At 44.5% G+C, this 25,908-nt stretch overlaps 1 protein-coding gene across 5 annotated transcripts in view; it reads right to left on the reverse strand.

Annotated features, from left to right (window-relative positions):
- Nucleotides 1–24,388, reverse strand: part of hivep3b (HIVEP zinc finger 3b) — a 45,521-nt gene extending 21,133 nt beyond the window's left edge. For 2 of the 5 annotated variants that reach the window (XM_076971729.1, XM_076971728.1), the window contains exon 1: nucleotides 24,132–24,388. The gene's annotated coding sequence lies outside the window, so the exon portion shown is untranslated. The remainder of the gene's footprint in view (nucleotides 1–24,131) is intronic. The other 3 variants (XM_076971732.1, XM_076971731.1, XM_076971733.1) reach the window with 2 other exon arrangements.
- Nucleotides 24,389–25,908: the final 1,520 nt, after the last annotated feature.

Genomic DNA, 25,908 nt, shown 5'->3' on the forward strand with positions numbered 1-25,908 from the left:
AGTATACCACCACTCAGAAGCAGCAAAGCAGCAAAGACTAGAACATGTGGTTTGCTTTAGCAGGGGGTGATTTGCAGACTCACATTCTAGATGTAACTTTCCACTCAGCTCACCCCTGGCATTTTAACTCCTGCTGTTCCAAATAAAAGCCCAGATTATATTTATATGATGACATCATGACAAGCTGTGCTTGGCTGGACCACTGTGGGTTTTGGGTTCTACGAAATTTCCTCGGAGTTGAATGCTTGTTTATGTGTTCACATTACTAGAAGAAATATTTTTGATGTACTAATGTTGAATGGATGTTAACCTTAAAGTCAAAGGGCATAAAGCCATTTGATGCAATTTACAAAGATAGTTCCTAGAAATGCCACACACAACTATTACAAGGACTCCTTGAGAACACAGCTGTCACCAAGTGGGAAGGAAATTCCCTTCTAGGAAGGGAAGCTCCATTATGTCCCTCTGATATGATGGGATGGTTGAATTGAGCACTTATCTTCTGTTTCTAAGGGCATTTCTGTTCTATGAAAATGGATCACTGACTACATACATACATGCATTACAGAGGCACGGTAAGAGGTGATGTAAATCAAAAAAGCATACATCTTATTCCTAAATAAAATTTCAGTGGTTCATCCCCATTTGTACTGCTAAATGTGTGGAGGATAATACTGTGGGAAATTCTGGGCCATATCTATCACAACAGTGGACACAACTGAAATGGGGCTTTTCCACTGAATGAAAAAGAACAGAAATCCTTGAGACATTTCATGTCCTCACTATTTACCACCAACAAAAGCACTCAGAGTGTTTTCCAGAAGACCTGGGGTGAGATGGAATAACGTTGTTCACTTTATATAACTGAACACTATGGCACAAATATATTGGACCTTAACTGGCCTCTTCACTCTGGACACAGTGTTGGATGAGTTTCTTTATTCCTTTTATTTTAACATTGCCTATGAATTCTAAATATATATACAAGTCAACATGGTAACCAATCTTAACCACCTTGTAGATACAGACAAAAAAATATATAAATAAAATATTTTACAAAAAATGTATTCTAATAAAAAAAAAAAAGAAAAAAAAAGCTATTACTAAAAATGCTGTAAACAAGTGTTCCATCGCACATTTTACACCTGCAAGCATTACTAATAAATCCAAACCATGCATAATTAACTATTAAACCAATTTGCCAATTGTTTATATGCTCTTTTTAGTTACAACCCTGACCTTACATTTGTCATCTTCAACTGCTGTTTAAATGTAAGAAGCCAAAATTTCTACTTTTGTCCATGGAACTTTTCTTTACCTGAGGTAATGTGAGGTAATTTATCAACAAAGCTGGATCACTTTCCCTAATCTTTCTCCAAACACACTGGTCGGCTTTGGATTATTAGTCTTCAATGCAGCTCCTGCATCCTTAATTCGAGCTCTTGCTCTCGCCTTTATTCTCTCGGCTTGCTTCAGCCCTCTCCTGCCATGCTCTCTCTCCTCTCCCTCTACTTCTCCGTCTCTATCAATCATGCTCAATGAGTGTGCTGTTGGCGATAACCTTCAGCTCTGTGTAGAGCTGGGTATTGTGCGGGCCATTGTGCAAGCCCTGTGGCTGTGCCTGTATTGTGTCTGGCTGAATGCGATCTTTGTGGCCATCAGGAGCCCAGCCGGACCCCCCAGAGACCACGCACCACGCTTCGGCCATACTGTACTCCTCTGGGAGGGGAATTCGCACTTCCGTCACCTTTGTCTTCTGTTTGTCCAACAAGAGAAGGGGTTTGCTGAAGGACAACAGAGGCTGTGTTCATCCAAGCAACAAGGAGGCTGCTTGCACACACGGCCATGACAGATTGTCTTGTTAGATGGATCATCTCCCAGGAACTGCTCCTGCCCGAGGCTCCTCGTCACTGAGGGATGTGTGCAGACCCAACAGGGGTAAAATGTGGAGCAGTAATCTACCTATTGTAGATACCTCCAGGCTCAGGGTATAATCTGCGTTTAAGGACTCACAGCCCTAGCAATGAAGTGACCAATAATAAGTGATTTCTGTTTCTGATCACGCCAGTGTTTGAGATTTGACTGAAGCTATTTTGAAACTCACCAGAACACAGATGAGGAACAGAATCAAGAAAAAAACTGGCAGGGATTACAAAACATGCTATAAAAAGGCATGACTGGCAGCATTAAAAAGCATGTTGTCACACTCTTGTGCCTATTCATACTTTCTATTCCCCACAAAATTGGATGGCTAACCCCAGTTCACTGGGGCATTGGGGTAGTATTGGCTGCAAATTGCACTTCAGTGCAAAGAGGCTCATTAAAACTGATTACAGGGATTTAAGGGTGGCTCTGTGCCATTCTACAGGCCTGGAACCATAGAGGGATCAGCTGCTGGCTATGGCTGCTGGAGAGGACAGATGTTGGGGCAACACTTGGGACCAGTCACATGGCACTTCCTCCAGAAGAAGCAGCGTCTCAGTCCTCATCAAGGGGCCAGGAGGACGTTTAGTGCTGCGTACTTCACCTCTAAATGACTGTTGATCTTCAATCATTTTCAGATCAGCCGTTATATAAAATCACTGAGGTTTGAATCTCCTCTTATTCAAAACAACAGAAGGGGCAGCAGTATGAGTCTAGGTCAGCTGAAATCAATGCCAAAGAACCAACAATTTCCTAAAACCCATGGTACACACTCCGTAGGCTGATGGTCCTGCATAAGGGAAGGTTTGCACAAGAGATAATGCATAACACAAAGTCTCTGAGGAGTACCAGAAAAGGACTACTCATTCAAGCTGTCTTCACATCACTCCCCAGTCAAAGTGGTTAATCCTCAGAGAAATGAGTTATGCGTTACGTGATTATTATGGGTCGGAATGTACTTTATTCTGAGCCATAAAAGCATGTTTAATAGATGTGCTAACTACAGAGACCAGCACGGCAGCATGCTCCCAGTTGCCTTACAATAGCCTACTCTCTCCACTGTTTGTGCTCCCTGACAGAGAGTGTGATTGGGGCTTGTTTTCAGTGCACACAACATACAGGAGGCCTTTGTCTTCACTCATGCCACCACCCAGTTTCGCTCAAAGCGCACGGGGCCGGGGAGTCGCAAAAATAGTCCCCATCCTGAATGATAAAAACACCCACACCTGAAGAAGTGGCAACCACAGACTCCCACTCCCATGGCTGACACTAGACAGACATGTTATTCACACTCCGATCACATAAATGTCACTCATGGCAGGTAAGGGAGACTGACCCACCACACAAGTGCTTTGGTCTCTTACGGCTTCTCAAATCCCCAACTAATGAATACTTCTCTAATATGACATTTTGCATCAACAGAATTCTCTGAACTTGTTATTAAATATTTTGATAGCCCAGCTGAGCATGTAAGTTCAATGCGTGGTGATACATGATGGCAAGGGGTGTGTCTTGCCAAATGTTCATATCAAATTTTATGAGGGACATTTATGTTGTTTTGGCTGAACGCTGGGCTGTAATTTAGACTAAATTAGTGGTCTTGGACTTTGCAGACAGGCACATGGATGGAATGTATTTTTGTGCTGGCTTCCCAGAAAAGCCACGGATGAGAGCTTAAAAAGGTAAAAAAAAAATAAAAAATCTCTCTTGGAAAAATATTTGCATGGGGAATTCAAGCAGAGAGACAGCAAAGGTATTTGTATAGTGAAGCCTCATAATAGAAACAGCTCTAATTTAAGGGCCTCAAAAAAAAAAAAAAAAAAAAAAGGAAAAAAGCCAAAATTCCCTAATCTCACTCCTGCCTCGACTCTCAGGTCAGCTGGTTTGTCAGGTGATGCCAGATGTGTGCCGGTCTGGAGAAGGGCTCGCCCTGTTGCACTCAATCTGTACGCCTGCTTTTTACAGGCTACTCTGTCAACTGCACAGATATGGAGCAAGACCAAGGAGAACAGAATGTTCAGGATATGACTAGTACACGTCCATGTGCGGATACACCCACGCGGTCGGCCAGCATCACCGAGCCGGCTCCTAATGGACTTCTCAGTGCGAGTCCTTTGTTTTACAGGGGATCAATACATTTCTTCTCTGGACCAGACATCCGATCCTATAAAGCTCCAACAGATCTCCCTGGACTCGGTGATCTTTCGGTGCATTACATCCAACTCTTACTCTTTTACTCTCTCCTGGGTGGACAGTGTAGTGCAGGGCGGTGTTACACACGAACAAACAGAAGACGTACAGTCGCACCTAATCATTTTGCATGAGTGTTTTTATGTCGAGTTCAGGCTCTCTGGCAGCTAGGAGGGTGTTAAAAGTGACCAAGACTCACTCTACCGAACACAGGAGTGATAAGACTGAACTTAATTTTAAAAACATGACTGGAAGAGACTGATATAAAAGTAAATCATTATGTAGCCACTGATTAAGCAAGAGGCGGTCCGAGTTCACATCTGTGCCGTCTTTTGTTGAAAGCTTTATACACAGAGGGAAAAAAAACTCTTCTCTGTGCCCTATTGATTATGAGGGCCAAGAAAAGCTCTGACTGTGAAAATAATGAGGCTAACGTGAAGAGACAGATGGAGGGAAAATATGAGTGCGGGGAACTAGAGTGGAGAGTGCTCTGAGGGAGACTCAACACAGGACGGGAAACAAAACATTATTGTGGTATAAAAAGTCGGACAGAATCTTCCAACTGTCATGGCAATCAACAAAGTCATTTGAATTCGCAATAGGGGAAAAATAAGAGGGCTTGAACAATGAAGAAACACACACACACACACACACACACGCGCACACACACGCGCGCACACACACACAAAAGCATGACATGTCATGGGGGAATATAACAAAGAGATAAAAATAGAAAGAGGAAGTTCCACTTTTAGAAACTATACGCTCATCTTCAAGCCCACACATTTTACTGTAACTGCGTGGGTGATGAGACTCGAAGAACAAGGAAACCACACAGCATATTTTCATCAATTCTTTCAGTCAACTTAGTCATGACCTACAAATCTAGGAAGTGGTGGCAGAGGCAGGATGTTGGTGTGATGTGACAGAGGGCGCCACACAGAAGGTGGCAGTGAATCTGCTTGTGTGTGTAGTGCCTTGAACATTCAGAGGAATTGTTTATTCTTCCTGAGGAGTACAAGATTCCAAAACAAAATGTAAGCTGCATTTGTAAACCTTCCCATGTTCGCTTACACAAAACTGCAGATGAAGTCACCGAATAAGGCTCACCTGTTTGCCTTTGCAGTCAAAACAGACTGCCCAGTCAAAACAGACTGTGCATTGAAAATAGCCAATCGTTATGTGGTGGCTCTACACCATGGTGCCCTCATTGGTCCAAACTTGCATTTCCGAAAGAGCACAAGACTCCCATTATGACGGTGACTAGCACAGCTACATCGTAGCCTGCAGATCCAATACAAACAGAACCCTCCTCGTCGGGGCACCTAGCAGTCTGACCCCTGACCCAGAGCAGGCAGCACAGGGCTGACTCCAGCGATGAGGGTCAGGTGAAGTGTCCACCAGTCGATGTGGCGTATCCGGCAACAGTGTCAACTCGATCTGCACCGTAAACAGGTCTCCACCTCTGTCTCCACTTCCCACAAAATATAAGGCATAGGGGTGGGTGAACGGGCACTGTTGCTACTGAAGGGTGTGCACATGGAGGGGCCACAGGATGTCAGCCAGTTTCCAGCCACAAGCACCCCACCCTGGCACTGTGAGTTAGTACCGAGAGGGGGGGCCTATTTATCCACACCACCACCTCTGCTACGCACACAAACACAGCACCTCCATTCATATGCATGAACTCTATTCTACCTGCCCTTAACAGTGCTTACAACATACAACAGTGCCACGAGAATGAAGTGACTGACTTCTACTTTGACACATGTCTATCAGCCTGGTTTATTTTATTTACCATAGCTTACTGTATACAGTCTTAGAAAGACTATATGATAAGCCATGGAAGGTCTATATAGCGGGTGAAATACCCCAACAGGACCTTCGTCAATCACATTTGACAGGAAGAAAAATGTATCTTATCTGTAATGCTCATTACATTAAGTGGAGGAATGAGTCTTCAGCAGTCTTAATGCAGTGTCACATTACAGCATAATGGTGAGTCAGCTTTGTAATGAACAGGTTAAGTGAACATTTGCAGCAGGTCTTCTCCAACATGAGCAGCTGTGACTGCTCTAACCGCAGCAGGTCTTCTCCAACATGAGCAGCTGTGACTGCTCTAACCGCAGCAGGTCTTCTCCAACATGAGCAGCTGTGACTGCTCTAACCGCAGCAGGTCTTCTCCAACATGAGCAGCTGTGACTGCTCTAACCGCAGCAGGTCTTCTCCAACATGAGCAGCTGTGACTGCTCTAACCGCAGCAGGTCTTCTCCAACATGAGCAGCTGTGACTGCTCTAACCGCAGCAGGTCTTCTCCAACATGAGCAGCTGTGACTGCTCTAACCGCAGCAGGTCTTCTCCAACATGAGCAGCTGTGACTGCTCTAACCGCAGCAGGTCTTCTCCAACATGAGCAGCTGTGACTGCTCTAACCGCAGCAGGTCTTCTCCAACATGAGCAGCTGTGACTGCTCTAACCGCAGCAGGTCTTCTCCAACATGAGCAGCTGTGACTGCTCTAACCGCAGCAGGTCTTCTCCAACATGAGCAGCTTTGACTGCTCTAACCGCAGCAGGTCTTCTCCAACATGAGCAGCTGTGACTGCTCTAACCGCAGCAGGTCTTCTCCAACATGAGCAGCTGTGAGTGCTCTAACCGCAGCAGGTCTTCTCCAACATGAGCAGCTGTGAGTGCTCTAACCGCAGCAGGTCTTCTCCAACATGAGCAGCTGTGAGTGCTCTAACCGCAGCAGGTCTTCTCCAACATGAGCAGCTGTGAGTGCTCTAACCGCAGCAGGTCTTCTCCAACATGAGCAGCTGTGAGTGCTCTAACCGCAGCAGGTCTTCTCCAACATGAGCAGCTGTGAGTGCTCTAACCGCAGCAGGTCTTCTCCAACATGAGCAGCTGTGAGTGCTCTAACCGCAGCAGGTCTTCTCCAACATGAGCAGCTGTGAGTGCTCTAACCGCAGCAGGTCTTCTCCAACATGAGCAGCTGTGACTGCTCTAACCGCAGCAGGTCTTCTCCAACATGAGCAGCTGTGACTGCTCTAACCGCAGCAGGTCTTCTCCAACATGAGCAGCTGTGACTGCTCTAACCGCAGCAGGTCTTCTCCAACATGAGCAGCTGTGACTGCTCTAACTGCAGCAGGTCTTCTCCAACATGAGCAGCTGTGACTGCTCTAACCGCAGCAGGTCTTCTCCAACATGAGCAGCTGTGACTGCTCTAACTGCAGCAGGTCTTCTCCAACATGAGCAGCTGTGACTGCTCTAACCGCAGCAGGTCTTCTCCAACATGAGCAGCTGTGACTGCTCTAACTGCAGCAGGTCTTCTCCAACATGAGCAGCTGTGACTGCTCTAACCGCAGCAGGTCTTCTCCAACATGAGCAGCTATGACTGCTCTAACCGCAGCAGGTCTTCTCCAACATGAGCAGCTGTGACTGCTCTAACCGCAGCAGGTCTTCTCCAACATGAGCAGCTGTGACTGCTCTAACCGCAGCAGGTCTTCTCCAACATGAGCAGCTGTGACTGCTCTAACTGCAGCAGGTCTTCTCCAACATGAGCAGCTGTGACTGCTCTAACCGCAGCAGGTCTTCTCCAACATGAGCAGCTGTGACTGCTCTAACCGCAGCAGGTCTTCTCCAACATGAGCAGCTGTGACTGCTCTAACTGCAGCAGGTCTTCTCCAACATGAGCAGCTGTGAGTGCTCTAACTGCAGCAGGTCTTCTCCAACATGAGCAGCTGTGACTGCTCTAACCGCAGCAGGTCTTCTCCAACATGAGCAGCTGTGACTGCTCTAACTGCAGCAGGTCTTCTCCAACATGAGCAGCTGTGACTGCTCTAACTGCAGCAGGTCTTCTCCAACATGAGCAGCTGTGACTGCTCTAACTGCAGCAGGTCTTCTCCAACATGAGCAGCTGTGAGTGCTCTAACCGCAGCAGGTCTTCTCCAACATGAGCAGCTGTGACTGCTCTAACTGCAGCAGGTCTTCTCCAACATGAGCAGCTGTGACTGCTCTAACTGCAGCAGGTCTTCTCCAACAACATCAGCAGCTGTGCCTGTTCCCTCTTCCACAGGTCTCTTGGCTTAGTCTTACAAAACACCAACAGACAGGGCAGAAAATGGGGACTAAACTAATCCGCAATACTCCTCCATGGGAAATGGGCCTATACACAGATATTGCTCTACTAGTTTGGCAAGACAGCAAAGTAGCAATGACCTTTATGGATGTCAATATAATAGATTGGAAGTTTAAAGTTTGCACAGTATAAAGAAGTTGCCAAGACAAATCATGTTTGTAAGAAACATCCAAAATGACGCAAAAAAACACTAAATACAAGTAAAGATACTATGGTATACTGGCCCTGTAGTGCATCAGGTCAAACACAGTGACCTTTAATCTCTAACAGCATGGTTTACTACAAGAACTCCCCGTCAGGTCACATGCAGTTTTAATGATGCTAAAGGTTTGTTCCTCAAACATTTCAGTACAAGTCACATTACGCCAGCTAAGTGGAATAAACAGAAGTGCTGAAATAAACATAATGTCTGTGGGCTTGACAATAAAAATAGCTGGACAACCAACTGCAGACCCGCAAACACTGGTATATCACCTTTCTCTGACATACACCTGTCAACAAAGCAGAAACGGACAACTGGCCATTGAAAACTTGAACAAACCTGAACTAGAAAGAACACTTCTGTCAGCTTTTCAAGATACCTGGCCCAGTGAGACATGTAATATGTTAGTGATAACCCCGCGGGGCTGTGCGAATGAGTGTGACGGCATCTCTCGTACAAACACAACTGTCCCACTTTCTTCCACTGCACGTGTAGAAGTGTGTCAGAGGAGCAGACGGACGCCGTCCATCCCGAATCAGGGAGGAATGGACACCGGAGACCCGGACACACACAGTGACGGCCACAGGCACAGTGCTGTACTTCCTGTGTGGGAGTGGACTAGGGGCACCACACAGAATTTCACTCCGTTTCTGGTGTTTACTACAACTCACATGAGGCAGAAATCAGCCCGTTCTGTGTAAGCGTGAGGCACAGGCCAATAATGAAGTCAACCCTCACCACTAAAATCTCACCAGCATTCAAGCGCTCTTCGACACATGCAGGCAATGAAACCGTATATCTGAACACCAGGCCACATACACGCGTGACATCACTGAGAAATTACGTTGTTCGAAATAAGCGAGGCCAAGGTCACATGACCCTCGTCGGGGGGGACTGGCACCATGCTCTGGCAGCTGTCAACAGCTCACAAAAATCCGCCGAGAGGAAATCTGAGCCCACCTTGAGCACGGACACCCACTCCCCGCAGTTCTCAAATGAACCCCCCCTCCCCATCTCTCTCCTACCCCCACCCCACCCCACCCCACCACGGATCCTTCTGCCCAAGCCCATCCCTCAGAGAGAGGATCACTGGAGTCCTGCCTTCGGGGCACATCTCTGATGGAGGAGCAGGAGCACACTGCCTTTCTGCCTGTGGCTCGCTTCAGCCAATCAGTCACCAGACACACAAGCGAGAAGGGGAGACACACCTAGAATGAACATGGGCTTTCAGAGACATCTTCCCGCTCAGGGTGAGATGCAGAAATAGTAGGGAAAAGACTAAAAAATATATATATATAATAATAATTATATCACACCTGACACTGGCATAGAATTAAACGTAGCGATATGACACTGGCTTATATTTAAACTTGGCTATCTAAAAAAAAACGTCATTCTTGGTGTCAAGAACAGTTAATTTCCAATTTCAGTGAATTTAGCTTTGTTCAATGTTCAATGAATCAACATACTTCTAATGCCAAGTTAGCCTAATCTTTCAAAAACAAAATCAACAGCAGCCCTCATAACTGTGTGTTAATCACTTCACACGTTGAGCACCAACTTCGGAGTCACAGTCCAAACAGGCAACATCTCAGTGACCTGAACTACAACACCATCTGAATAAAGTCACGGCACTGCCGCTTTGCCTGTGGGTAAAGCCCAGTTTTCAGCGTCATTAGGACATCTGGACCCCATCATCATGTTACTGTCGAAACATGGCGGTCTGATTGCTTATTTTGAATACACACCCACTGATCTGCAATATGTCTTTTTATGAGTTACAATTTGTGAAATGTAAGTGGTAAACACTAACCATGCATTTTCTGTGTAACCAGCAATGTACTTCCTGACATCACCTATGTAAAAGCAAAGAGCCATTCCAGCAAGATGTACAAAGAATAATACAAAAGGTGACAAAAAGCTATTGTTCTCACCAAATAGACACTGTCAGATTCAATAACAATAGAAACCAACAAAATGAATGAGGCTTAAATCAACGTTGAGGTCACCTGAGGGTCATTACTGAGGGATAAGCAGGTACACATGCCAACCAGGGTGCATCAAGAATCAACATGCTGCCATGGAGATTTACCGCACGTGACTGAAACTCATCTCGGAGTCTCACTCTTCACCCTCATTTAACCTCTCACCTCTCTCAGCAACCCAAAGAAGTTGCTCTGAAGTCGGCTCAGTGAGACATGTGCGAGACGGCGGGTGTGATCACGACGACGCCCGCTGAGCTCACAGTAACACCGCTGCACCCGTCGCCGGCCGAGCCGAACCTCGTAGAGAATCAGGCACAGCCTTACAGGAAGTCCGTGAGGATTACGAAAGGGGGAAAGCCAGAGTGTGCCCCGCCTGTCTCATTTATGTACACGGACACGCACCGATAGATAGGCATGGCTGACATGGAGCTTGACAGTCATTACGATACTTCAATTATTCTGCATGTCTTGGCTGGCCATGGAGGCAGAGTATGAATACATTTGCAGTGCTGGTGTTGCTGCAGTTTCAGCTATGGCTGTGTGTTTGTTATGTGCGTATTACGTGTGTAAATAAAGAAATTTGAAAATGGATGATCCAGCCAAGGAACCCACGCACACACAGACCCCTTTTTCACCCCGATCCAGCTTCTACCTCAAGCTTAATAATAATTAGCTTCCTTACAACCGAGCTTCTCTATCAAATATTTTCAGAAGAGTAAGACACGAGAGAGAGAGAGAGAGAGAGAGAGAGAGAGAGAGAGAGAGAGAGAGACAGACAGACAGACAGAACACAATATCTGATATCCTGGGGCCTCAAATTCTGGCTCATGTTCAATAATCTCAGAGGCTCCATGCAGAGAGAAGCTATGTTGTCTCTCTTTCTCTCCTGAAGTCTCTGAAACTCTCACCCCTGTGGAGCTGTAATGCTGGTGAGAGTCAGGGCCTTTTCCTTTCCACCGTCTCTCCCACTTCCCTCCCTCTCACCGCTCAGAAATCAATGTTCATCATATACAGAGTTTGGAGAAATAAAACACGCACCTAAAACTAATGAAGAGCACCATATGTGGTCTGCGGTCTATAGACCTGAAGGGCTCATTGAAGACTGCTCACCAGAGGAAAGCCTACTCCATTATCTAAAACTCTTCATGTTGAGGAATACAGCTGAAGTCTACGCTAAACTTGTTCAGTGAATCTCATCAGGCAATAAAACCATAGCTCACTTGGTTTGGTACAAAGGCTGGTAGGTAAAAATGTCCATGCCTCAGCATTTGATGAAATGCAGCTGCTTCTTGTGTCCTGCGCTACGTAAAGTCAAATTAACCCTGAGCAAATAATGACTTGAGAACTGCACTGGTACAATTAATCATCTTTACTGCTGACAGTCAAAAAAATCTTGACACACAGACACAGCTGCAGGCAGACATACAGATGCACACATTGCTTCTGTATACTGCTTACTTTTAAACTCAGCAAGGACCATCTCCAGGGGAACAGAATGAGAACATCGGCGACAACAACCAGAGAACCGGAGAGCGTGAGTAGCTGGAGGTGGAGTAACAGAACGCCGGAGAACATTCACGCTGTGGGCATCAGAAGGGGTTCCTGCTTCACCTCGCAGCAGTATGGATGGGAACAGAGTGTCAAAGAGCAGAGTGGGGTGTAGCAGAGAGTGTAGTCCTCACAGCCTCCCCACTGAGAGCGAGAGACGCTGTCTGGTAGGGCAGGACTGCAACCTTGCCTCTGGTCCCCCTCCAACACACACACACACACACACACACACACACACACACACACCTTTATCATATTTGTCCTTTTGCTGGCTGTTAGTGTGGCTGGAGTCTGGGTGGAGAGGGAGGCCTTCAGGTGCTGTGTCAGCACTGACAGGTTGAAGGCTACAAGAATGACGGATGGTCCTGTACACACACAGCAGTGAGAGCAGCACCCAGGTCAGCTCAAACCTCGCCTTACACCCATAGTTGCACAATATGGAACACGCCAAGATGCATTTCCACAGCCTTACGTCCCGTCGACTACTTGTGCATATACGACCCAATACATTGCCTGAACAATGTGAAAAGCTTTTTATTTTCTACATTAGTGTTCAAATTTCTATTTGAATTTGACAAAACATGCAAGTGCTCCTGACTACTTGAGAGCAGGTATATCGCTCTGTGGGCAACGTGCTCCACACATTTTCAAATACTGGGCAGAACTCATCAGGTCATTTGCACTATTGCCATTATATATTATTCATACAGCCTTACTGCTCACTGAATGTATTTTTTGAGCTGAAATAACAAGCATGCTTATGCTAACATTATGAATTATGAATGCGTTTAACCATTTTTAAGAATGTTCAGACAGTAAGTTCAAACCAGCAACGGGCATATTACGTCTATGCCTGTACAATGGTTTTTGGGCGAGGATTAACTAACAGATAGACAGACAGACAGATAGACAAACATATAAAAGATAGATCAATAAATTTGGGGTCACATGGGGCAACTCCATTCTGTCTCTGCTCCAGCAATGTCTACATGACACATGGCCACAGTCCTCTGCCTTACCAATAGTTCGAATTCCTGTCCCTGCCAATCAGCTCTCTCCCCACAAATGCCACCCCCCCCATTCGCCACTTCACCTGTCAATCAGAACTAGGCCATGGTGAACTCCATCCAGAACAGAGTGCAGTACTGTTACATCAAATTAAAATGACTCAGGCAATGACACAAAATATCAAATTGCATGGTGAGTAAGTGCTGTAGCACCGATTTCCTCCTCCACAGAGTGCTGATGCAGCACAGATGTTCTGATTTGAGACACATGGTAAGATGTGAGTGGAGTAAATAAGAACCCAAACACTCCACCTTCCTCTGCCAATGCCAGCCAGGAACCACCAGACAGAACTGCACTAATGTCCTAAAGCAAACACACAGACAACGAAAGCCATTGTCCGACAAACAGACAACATAGGGGCCACACAGTCAACGCACTATACTGGTTTTGTTGTGCAATCGCTATAGTAAGCCGTATGCAGCTAAATAAAATCACAAATAACCTGAAACCAACATTAAAACTCTTTAATATACAACAGATAAGCTGATCTGTCTATTGGCAGGGCACTGTGTACAACATGACAATGCAAACTTCATGTCTGTTTAAACGCAAGAGAACGCGAACTGTACCTCTGCATTCACACAGACGAATGCAAACGACAAAGTGATCCATCTTCATGGGAGTGTAATCTTAATAACACACTCTCCAAGTCGACAACCACAACCAGAGAGCATAGATTCATTTGTCACTGCAATATCTGCTAAATCCCAGCAGTGCTTGTGATTGCATTACGATCATTATTGTAAAGCAACTACAGCTGCTCCACCACTAATGACGGCACGGAGAAAGTCAAACCATAACTTTATCCAGATAAATATTTTCAGTAGGCACAAGATTAATGGGGGGGGGGGGATGCTGTGCTTTGCTCAATATTTTCCCACTACACCCACAATTAGTGTTTCCACTGCCGCTGTTCTTAAAAATGTGCACTAGCGTAATAAACACACTGACAAACATGACAGCACGGGCCACAGCTAGCAGCGTCACACATAACCACCAGATTATATTTCAGCATGTGTCAACTTCATTCCTCTTTTTAGAGTATAAAATCTGGCCTATGCGTCGCGACAGAAGTAAAAAAGCAAGACAGAAGCCAGAAAGCTCTGCCACTGGTGCTGAACCCAGACCGGTTCCCTCAGGTAGACAGACAAGCCAGACTTACAGTCGACGGGCTCCCTTTAACGCTGATCCAGTCTGTTTTTAATGAGAGGGGAGAAGTTGGGTCCTGAACATCCACCCTTCTCTTATTGGACTTACTGCAGACTTTTAGTGTTTTAGTTTCCATGGTTACTGGTTAGTGAGTCTATATTTCTGGAGGTTTTCTTTTTTTGCGCTTCATTTTCAAATGCTAACTTTTTAATCTTTGCACAAAGAAACAGAGACCAGTTTAAACATGTCTGAACCTGGCATGATGTTTGCTTTCAGACTTGTCTTAGTTACTTTATTAGCATTAGTACCTCAGCTGTATCACCACAGTGTCAATAGAAATGACCCTTTTCACTCAAATTTAAGACCATGTTTATATATATATATATATATATATATATATATATATATATATATATATATATATATATATATATATATATATATAACTGCCATTGTACTAGTTGTTTCTTGCTACTATAAAAATATCAGCAGTCTAAAAGGACAAAAAGACATACACACCTCTCCTTTGATACAACTGGGCACTATAGGCTACAAAATATTCTTCAGTTGGATCCTCTGGGCACATGTCCCAGCTTTGACACAACTAGAGCCCAGCAGAAAGACTCTCTTCTGCCCAGCTGTGCTAGGCCTTTATCAGTTTTCATCAAAACTCAACATTCTTAAGAAAAGATTCCAGACAAAAGCAAATGTAAAGTAAAAAATAAATAAATAAAAATAGAGCAACCAGAGACCGTAAAAGGATCCAGAGATACAACATCGAGTGGCTCTGATGGAGAGGATGGCATGTGCGTGATTATCACATCTATACGTTTTGATCCCAGAACTGAAAGCAAAGGAACACAGAAGCTAGAACTACATGATGTCTTCACCCAGTGAATATAACCCTTTGTTTCCCCTTAAACTGAGAAGCAGAACTCTAGTAAAGAGCCCCACAGTGCAGTCCTAGTGCAGTCCTAGTGCAGTCCTAGTGCAGTCCTAGTACAGTGCACCACACAGGTGCAGGCTGGACAGCACTGGGAGAAGCTTAAATCAAAGGGCTGTGTGAAAGTGTGTTTGTAGGAAGGCCGAAACATGGCGACTAGTTGTGTGTAGAAACCGCACCAGATCCAGTACTGGCCTATTCAAGTGCCTGTACTGAAGGAAATGGCAGATCCATGGTTCATGTGATCAGAGGTTCATGCAGTAGCTGAATCAAGATGAACTGTGCAGAGCTGTGATGGATGTGGGTGTCTGATTGTCTGATCCCCCCCCACCCCCCCACCCCCCTTCCAGGACAGTGCAGTTTAACGCAAGTTCTTGAAACCTGTACATGTTCAGGAAACTAGCTAGTGTGACCAAAATGTACAGTGAGTATAACAGCAGGTAGTCAACTTTTACTTTATGCTCAAACAATTCTGAACCTTCATCATAAAACTCCACTCATAGTTGCAGCTTCTGTTCGGTCTTGTTAAGGCAAAATAAAATCTAAATTCTCTAAAAGAGAATTCAAAGTATTTCAAATCGTACTGTAAAGGCAAACATGTAGACAATATCACAATTCAGTTTCTATGGCTTCACACAAAGGAATAAACCATGTACCAGTAAACACTGAGCAAACCAGTAAACACTGAGACAATCACGGGCAGAACCCTGCTGGTGAGGAAGCACCATTCCTGGACCCCTGCCTGACCCTCTGTCTGCCAGAACTGTACAAGCTGGACATGGTCCAGGAAGCTTGTTTATCGTGACACAATGCAAGAGTGCGAGAACGTGTATGTGAACATAGACGTTTACACCTCCAACACATGCCCAGGCACGCAAAAAACACAGACAGGACAGATGTGGACAACGTATGCTGTGTGTGGGTCCCGGCTGGCTTTCGCCCTAAGGGCGCTAATGCTAACACAGACCGTATGCAGCTCAAAGAAACAAATGCCGTGACTCGTGCTTACCATCGAGGAACCCATAAGAAAAAACGGCTTAACAGATTAACAAGAAAGCACGCTAGCAAGAGGAATCTTTGGATCAACTCAAACAACTCCTATATACATAATTAAACACTGCTGCTCTTTAGATGACTGTATTTGGCAAACACAAAACAGCTATAGGTGCTGTGAAGACCAGATTAGCCAGTGACTTGATAAGAGGCTAAGGGAGCATGCAGTTTACAAGTCAGGTATATGATGAATGCATAAGCAACAGAACATCCTGGCAACCAGGTTCAACTCAAACCTCTGAAGACATTTACATTACATATACATTCAGGGCATTTAGTAGACACTGTTATCCAGAGCGATTTACAATGCAAGACCTCATCATCTGTGAAAATATCCAAATCTAGTAACAAGAGAAAGCATAGGTAGTGTGGCATTATACTGTGCTAAGAATATGAGTATATGAGTATATATCAGAGTATATATCTGAGCATCTATCTGCAGCAAACATGTTCTCTAGGACATCGCTAGGGTTACTCACCCTGAAAAGGTTTCTCTTGTTAATTCTGTAGGACACACAGGTGCCTGCTTATGGTGTGATCTCATCGGCAGTGTTGTACCAGCTTAAGTTTGTTCTGTGTAAATCAGGGCGTTTTCTGGATAAGCCAATCAAACAGTGTTAAGGTAGATAAACTGACAGACACTAAATCTCAAATACCATAATCATTCAAAATGGATAAAGACTTAGCAAACATCTCTAAGGAACTTGTTGGATGATCTCTAAACAGTATTTCACACTCCTGTGGACGCCAGTGAACTTCAGCACGACTTTTGGAACAGTACAGTTAAAACAATGTATCAGATGTATCTGCAGGAAGAAGGAATCACTCAGGGTGGAACTCATCCGAAATGTTTTCCGTCAGGAACCAAAACCAACTGTGCCAAGGGAATCACCGACGAAGACAAAACAAATGTTGTGGAGAAGAATGATTACATGTGTGCGTTTATATATCTCGGCCTTTCATCTGAGCCTGCCATTTAGACAATACTTCATCTGGCCAGCTTTTGTGATGCTGATTTTACATTACAATGTGTATGGGGCATGTGAACTGATGCAGGACACTGGGAGCTTAGTTGAATAGACTGCACTGCCCCTTGTTATAAATACAGCCATGCTTAAAATACAGAAGCAGTGGTTTAACTAAATTCATCGTTTATGACCCAGGCCTCGGTTAAGAACCGAACTCAGGGACGTGGACGCACACACGCGCTCGCACACGCGCACTCGCACACGCACACGCACACACACACGCACACGCACACACACACACACGCACACACACACACACGCACACGCACACGCACACACACACACACGCACACGCACACACACGCACACGCACACACACGCACACGCACACACACGCACACACACACAGACCCAGACCAAAAGGCATCTAGTCCAGACTTAAGACTCCGAGCAGGTCTGATGTAGGTACTGAGGTCGGTATGTGTGATATCTCTCAGAGTTTGGCAGGATTCTTGTTGCTGGCAGCCAAGCAGACAGCTGCAGAGAGCAGTGACTTGAAGAACACATTGTTATGTAACCACTGACACAGGACTCAGGGAGGCCCCCGTTATGTCTGCAATAAATGTTACATCCTATGTTTAAGTTTTTAAGCATTGCTTTTCATACCGTTTCTCATTCCAGTCCTCAAAACCCACGCACTAGACATTCTTGCTTCTTTGGAACTTGTCTCCATGTGAAATTAAAATCCAAGAAGCCATACATGTAACATGTCAAGAAGTCATATATACGTTTTGCAAAACTGTCCCAAATACCCAATCCTTACACATGCTCGCACACACACACACACACATCCAAACTACGTCACAACGGCTGCAGGAGATGTACACCGGACCATAAAACTTGCATAACCATATTCACAGTCCTCTCTGTTTGTCCATGACACACAGACAGTCCAAGCTGCTGTGGGTGAAGGAGCCACACCCCACTGCACTGCACTGGGGGGGATAAAAACAGCACATCTGAATTCTGCTGGGGGGTCTTGCCAGCTCACCGGTGTGCTGCAGCATGCCTCTCTAGTGACAGGGGGTGGAGGGGGTGTCTGTAGTCCAGGCTGTTCTCCCTGCACACAGCTGACGGAGACTCCATAAGAGCCCCCTGCTCAAGCCTGGCCTACCTTGGAGTGGAGAGAAACCACCTCGAGAGCAGAGGCAAACTCTAAAATATTTCTGTAACTGCACCAAGACGGATGGGACTGGAAAAAAACATTAAGGGGAGGCTGGAAGAAGAGAAAAAGAGCAAGGGTGAAAACACGTGGAGAGGGCGGTTAAGCTTACGGCCAGCTGAAAAAGTAGGTAAAGAGAGAGAAACGGAAGGACAGAGCCAGACGGGAACACTGGAACTAACGGCCACGTTGTATGTGAGACAGACAGGTGGCGAGAGGAACAGGGGGAATGTGTCTGCTGCTGACTGCTGAGCTAAGCCGTTCTTGTCTCCATGAGCTGATACGCTGAGATCTTTCTACTAAATAAGGCAGGAGGGGAGCAGGGTGAGCAGAAGGACACATGCAGATACATATGTTTTCAAAAGAGCTGCTGAAGAAGACAGAGAACGAGGGGGAACAAAATGTCCTCTCATCACAAAAACACATTTGAATGTCTATTGTCTATCTAATGATCACTGAAGAGTAATGGAAAACACTCATTTGGCAGAAATGGAGCACTAATGTGCTAATGTAGAGGTTTTCTCAAAAAGTGGTTCCTTAACCTACACTGGCTCAACCACACAAGAGTCAAGGTCTCTCACAGCCAAAATATATATGTACTTATGTGAAAGCACAAACCTTTTGCAGCCTAAAAAAAAACATCACCATAGTTCTTCTTGCTACAAAAATGTGCTTTTAAACTGTGATCAGTCACTGAGGGCAATCCCACAGGCCTGTCAAAGAGACGAGCTTCTAGAGACATATTGTGTGCATTAACTAGATGCTCTCCCATGTTACGTAAGTCAGTGGCACAAACAGTACACACTGCCCTCCTCGCCATCATTAACAACTTTACATTTAAACTCAAAGAGTTTCTTCCAATAACTTCACTGTCTCACACCAATCATCAACAAAGTGAAACTATTACAAATTACTCTTTCAATCATCAACAATTTGTGTGAACAAGACCAGAAATAAGATCATAAGACATAGTAAGACAAATTTGCATCACTGTAAATGTATCTACATGAAGATTTCTACACTGTATGATATTGTCATTGTAATGTGCACTGTAGCCATAGTCAAAGGCCAATCAGTTGAGTTCACTATTTGGGACAAGGAATTCTATACCCATATGCAGTGGTAGCCAAGACTCCCCTGGGTGCAAGCCAAATAATGTTCAACAAGAGTGCACAGCGTTTACCTAGACTCCTGACCTAAATTACACAAAGACAGCAGCACACAACTCCGGGAACATCATGAAAGCTTCCGATGGTGTCTAACATATCAGTAACAAAAGATATACAACACAACTGTTGTACACAAGCCACACCATAAAAGAGCTGTATTCACTGACAATAATATAATGATGACAACAAGGACTAAATAATGATGCATGAGGATGATCCAGTTTCCCTTTTGCAGACACTTTCCAGAGAAGCTGTTAAGTTATAATTACACCATTATTCAGGTTGGTCCAGTAGTCTACAAAGCTCTTGCTTTAGGGAAGGGCTGAGTATAAAGACTCTTCACAATCTAGCTAAGAAACAGAGCTCCTTCAGCTAAAGAAAATAGAGCACAGTTAGGGATAGCCTTTGTTGAACTATATCAATATGTTTATTTTGTGTGCACATGTACAGTTTCTAGTGCTGATCATTACCGTTACTGTATATCCCTTACTTATAATCAGAGTTTGTTTGTGTGTCTAAGGAGCGCTTCAAGCCAAAGTTTTAGCACTAATCCCAAAATTCAAGATCATATTTCTTAGACTGTTATTCATGCCAACAATGGGTTATTCACGAGTTAAGCAAGAGGGAGAGAAAGTGAGTGGGCAAATGAGTATGTGTGTGCGTGTGTGTGTGTGTGTGTGTGCTTCCTATGCTTACCATTTTAAGTATTAAAGTACACAATCAGAACCCTGTCCTTGACATGGTAGAAATACAGGAATGGTGGTTACTGTGTATCTCTCCTTTATAAACAGAGCTTGTCTGTGTGTCCAAGCAGTGCTCCCAGCCAAAGCCTTTGCAATAATCTCAATAATCAAGATGCTTCTTAGTCTGTTATTCATGCCAACAATGAGATGTTAAAAAAGATGGAGAGAAACTGAGTGTCTGGGAGAGTATGTAGTATGTATGTTTGTGTTTTTTGAGCACAAGCGATATCTGCAAGTCCATGAGGGTTTGTCCTCCTGGGTCTGAGGTATGGTTGCTCTATTAAGCTCCTGTGTTTTAGAGAACGTGTTTATTCGAGGGACATGGAAGGGTTATCTGCCTGTGCTGACTCCTGACCCTGTGCACAGCCACCGGGATTACAGAGCCTGTGTGTGTACAACTGTACCACAAACAATGACTGTGGGACGGTCCGAGTGTGTGTGTGTGTGTGCGCGCATGTGCAAACGCATTACAAGGACGAAACAAGGGCAATTACCAGCGATGGCAGAAAAGTCAACTATCAACTACTTGTTATCTTGGAAAATATGTAAAATCCTTCATGCATTTAGAGTGAAAACTGTTCACTCCCAACAAATGTCTTTACAGACACTTGACCAATTATCAAGGGACCCATACCAAGATTCATATTATTCAAATATGCCGCATGTGATAGGACACTATTTTGTCAATAACTGTTAAAAAGATACATGTATAACTCACTAGCCAGTGAATGAATGACTGATAAATATGAAAGGGTAAATAAAAATGGTTAACCAAGTAAAAAATAAGCCTGCCAACTGCCACTGCGTCATAATACTAGGAATCACTCATCTCCTGTAGATCTGAATGCAACTTCAGCAGTGAGATCTTGCTGGGATCCATCTGCATTTAATGCACAACAAAACCTACAGTTGTGAAGAGAAAAGCAACATTTCTAACCATTGTCTATGAACATGTCCAGCAAACGGTATTCTGGTGAAGCGTGAGGAGTGTAGGCTATGTGGCAGCCCTGCGGCTGGTATGCCAAGCTGCTGTGGTATGGGTAATGATTAACGCACAGCAATTGCTGGCATGGTATTGTGAAGGGTTCAGCAGTTGTGTGTAAAGTAAATCTTTATGAGTAAAGATTCAGTTTTAAAGCCCATTTTTTGTCTTTAAATACAAATATTGGGTCTTGAATAGATGTAAGTGGAACGTCTGGGTTGCGATGAATCGAAGTCATTATACAAAATCACAGAAATACACAAACACATGCACACAAAGGTTTTAAAGGTACTATACTTCTCTACTGGCAGAAGGAATGCAATCAGAAACAGGATGTCATGCCAGGGACACGAGGGAGGTGACAGACTAGAGACCAGCGTCACTAAACACCAGACTCCCGCTCTTCCTCTTGGTCTGGATATGGTTATATCCACATTTTCCAACAAAACTACAGACTCAGAATGACTAAAAGCTGATGCATCATGCATTGCTTCATAACGTTGCTAAAAGAACAGAGGTTTCCTCTTTAAATAAGCTTTTACCCATTATAAAAATCCCTGATGCAAAACCTTTCTAACATGTGGCTAGGTGATGATCTAATTTAAAATTAATCTAAATAAACATTAAAGACAAAAACAGAGCTGAGGCAGGACAACAGGGGCTGGCAAACGGCACAGGAGAATGGCGAGTGCCGACTCTTCCACAGCACCATGGGACAGCGGACATTAAACCAGACGAGGAGGCAACACAGACGGATCATCTCCACACCAGGCAGACAAGGACAGGAAAGTGTAGGTGAACTACTGACGGACACGTCTTGAGGGTGGTCAGCCTCATTCAGCATGGCATGACAGCACAGACTACATCAGGCACATTCCTACCTTCCTCATCCATCCTCTTCCTCCTAATAACCTATAGTGTGCTCAGTCTGCAGCAATTGTGCTGACATGCACCGAGGACATAAGCGGAAGATTAATAAGCAAGAAGAATGCTGGGAAAAGTGAGCACACTGACCTTTGCCTCCAAGCAGCTACCTGTCTGAAATATCTGCCTGGCTGAGTTAGTAGTGGGTCGCTTGGTTCTGGAGCTTCCTCCAAGCCCTGTAACCAATTCTCCTATTCTGACATGCTGGTGATGAACTACTGAAATTATGCCAAATATTAGTTCAAAGAGTACTTTAAGCACTCGTTGAGTATTTCATCTTTCAACATAAAGTACATTTCAGTGGTGAATGGCCAATTCTAAATAGTCCTTAGAAAAATGTAATGGTGACAAACGCTCATTTTATGAGATTTTTGACATTTCAGCCAAAGAGGCAGAATAGCATAGTACCCAGGTACCCAGTACCCATAGTACCATAGTACTCAAACTGGGATGGGGGAAGAGTACTATTGGTCATTCTATGCCATGGTTAATAAGGCAAGCAGTGATTATTAAACATTCCTAGACACTTACTGGCAGCAAGCAGCTGTTAACCTAAGAGACATAAACGGATGTCCAGAAACCTCCTGCATTCACTCTGTTATGCCCCTTAGAGTAATTATTGTGGCAGACAAATTCCTTTATTATGTAGCATTGAATTATGATATTACTTAGTAATGCTCTGTTGCAAATGATAAATGATTATTAGTTCCAGCAACACTGCTGTAACCTAATACATTATATCAAATTGATTTTCAACACAAGAAAACTCACGTAAGTTAACAAAGTATGGTGTTAAAACGATCAGAAACATTTTTTGGAACAGAGGCACTGAAATAAAAATGCTCTTGGCCAGACCTCAGCACACAGTACCACAAGTGGATTAATGGCCCCAGTAGTAAAGACTCAGAGAGTAAACTCTACAGTATGAAAATGATAAATAACTATTATAGTGTCTCTCTCTGCCTTGGATAAGCATGAAGACAGTCAGAAGACAGAAGGTACGCTGGCCAAACTGGTCAAGGTCAGACAAATTCAAACGTATCTGGCCGTTTCAGGTGTTAAAAAAAACTTAAGATTAGCAAAAGAAACACTTGACTTTAACTCCGGAACATTTCACTGAAGTATTTTTGTCAAATCACTTGGACTGAGAGTGATCTCTAGTGGTGTTTGACATATTACTCCTGATAACGTAGGACATCGTGGGCATTACAGATCATGCGCCGTAAATTATGAACTAGATGTTTTAGTTTATTTACTGTCACGGCCTCGTTTGTGGTTACCTACAGGGATAAAAACTGAAAGAGCACCGCATTACTGTAATATCGGTCCAGAGGAGCAGACATGACCGGTTAGCTGCCCGACTGGAGAATGACCAGAGCTTCTCGGTCTTACTAAACCACCCCGACCAGAAGGTGTGAGAAGCTCCACAGCGGTGATCCCGCACATCTGAAACCATCATATAATCCCAAACTCTCTTCACCACCTCCGTCATTTCCAAGAACATCAGTAACGTTTCCAGGATTCATGCGAGAAATAGTTTCCCTTTCTGCTGCCCGTCCAGATAACCGAACCGACTGCATGTCAGAAACCTTCCTCCGTTTCTCCAACACACCCGTTTTATTCGCACACACAGTCACACTGCAAGAGCAGGAAGTCCACGTCCATACGAGCTAGCACACTTCAGAAAAGTGTCGCTCCCTTGTGCACTTGGCTTCCCTTTTCCTCTAAACCTTGCACACTTCACCTAAAGGTCTCATCAAGCTCCCTAATGACACACTTGACCAAATGTTCCGACCCGTTAGCTCATACAAGAGACACACACTCATCTCCCCAGCAGCTTGTTGGCGCTCACACGCACCAAAATCTTGTGTTTGGCAACCAAGAAACTAGACGTGAAGAAACGTGGACGCGTCTGCGGTTCTTGTTACCTTGTTTCGGTACCGGACCCAAGACTCGGCTCCTCTGTTCGTTTACTGGGAGCAGCGGAGTCCAGCAGCCCGCATCCCACCGCCTCGTCACGCCGTGGAGGTGCTCCTGGCTCTCTGGGCGTTTTTGGAGGCTGCGCTTGCACTCCTCCTCCTCCTCCTCCTCCTCCTCCTTGTCGTCAAACTGGAACCGCAGTCCCACGTTCAGCTGATCAGCACAACAAAAACACTCTCGAGCGACGCAAAACAAGTTCGCGCCGCACCGCCCAGCACGAGACAGCCCGAAGGCCCGCCCCCTCCCGGCTCCTGCCACTGGACGCTCTTACAGGTTTTTTTATGTTAATTAATATTCATGAGACGGCGTCCTGTGCTGGCGCCTATTGGCTGGAAGAATACCATCGTTTTTTTTAAATTCCCCTCCTCGCTGGAGGCTTCTGTCAGATGACGTCATGGAACATTCCAAAAATTCCGATTTGCAGTATTCTTCAAAGTTCAAAGTCTGCTGCACTGAAATGGTGTACACTATATTAATCTATAGGATATATTACCTCCCTTTTCGTAGCCTTCTCGCTGTTTACCGTTGTAGCAGTCAGGGGTGAATTATCAGTACGTAATTTACCAAACTGTTCAATCAAATTCAGGTCTGGTAGAGAAAAATGCTAGGCTTTTTTTGGGGGGTAAGTATTTACATGCTATTTTCGGTGAATGCATCACAGGGAGGCAAGAAATGTTGCTGATGTGAGCACATTTTCTGATATTCTCTTACTCCTCAGCATGGTTTAGCCTCCTACATTTGAGTTAAAAAACCACTTAGTGAAAAACTAAGTGATAAACAGCCCACATGGGGACTATTATAGGACTTAACCACCAGCATGGACATTGTTTATTTTAACCCTTTATGAGTGAGAGAATGGGTGAGAGAATAGGGCATTGTGGGGTGTTTGCCCACTAGATAGTATAATACTCAGAGCTTGTTTTCAAAATAAGTTTTATTCATTGTGAAGTAGAGGTCTGATTACTCTCATTTGTTAATAGTAAAGTACTGGAAGTTTAGATTTCTCCCTCCGCAAAACATTGTGACAAGCTGAGAGTATTTATTATCAAGGCGGGCAGTATTGTAATGTTTATGTTCCTTAATGTGGTGATCTTTAGACCTGTGTGTAGGCCTTGACGTTATGGTCCTGGTTTTCTATTACATAATATGATCCTCCCTCTATCCTTATCTGTACTGTGTTGTAATACTGGAATAAATGTGGCATGTTGATTGCTAATACAATTTGCATAGAATTTAAAACCACGTTTAAAGCACAGAGTTGAGGGATATTACAAGAGGCAAGTTGGCAAGTTGATCCTAAGACCACTTCCTTTTTCTTATTTTTGATTTTGCTAGGTCTGTGAGTATGACTCAGAGTCACATTACGTTGTCAGTTGGACGTGCATTATTCTTTGATATGACCACAACAACAGGGACTGGAGCATGGAGCAGTCCCAGCACTCAAGCACAGATTTAATTACACTTCATCTAAAACCTGATGCCAATCCAGTTCTGCTGGGCCAACTGGTTGGGTATCTTCTCATTTTTTAAAAGAGATCAGATTTTTCTTTTCTCTTCTCAAATTATACAGCATACAGACTGTCAGTTTACTTTGGCAGCACTGTACAGACACGGGTCTGTTTCCTCTCTCCCCCTCATGGTGTGTTTGGGATGGAGTTACTCACTCCCAGGCCTGTTTCCAACACTCTCCAGATAACCCTTTCCATACAAGATGCGACCTACTGT

Source organism: Brachyhypopomus gauderio, chromosome 13, assembly GCF_052324685.1.
Source record: "Brachyhypopomus gauderio isolate BG-103 chromosome 13, BGAUD_0.2, whole genome shotgun sequence".
Classification (NCBI taxonomy): domain Eukaryota; kingdom Metazoa; phylum Chordata; class Actinopteri; order Gymnotiformes; family Hypopomidae; genus Brachyhypopomus; species Brachyhypopomus gauderio.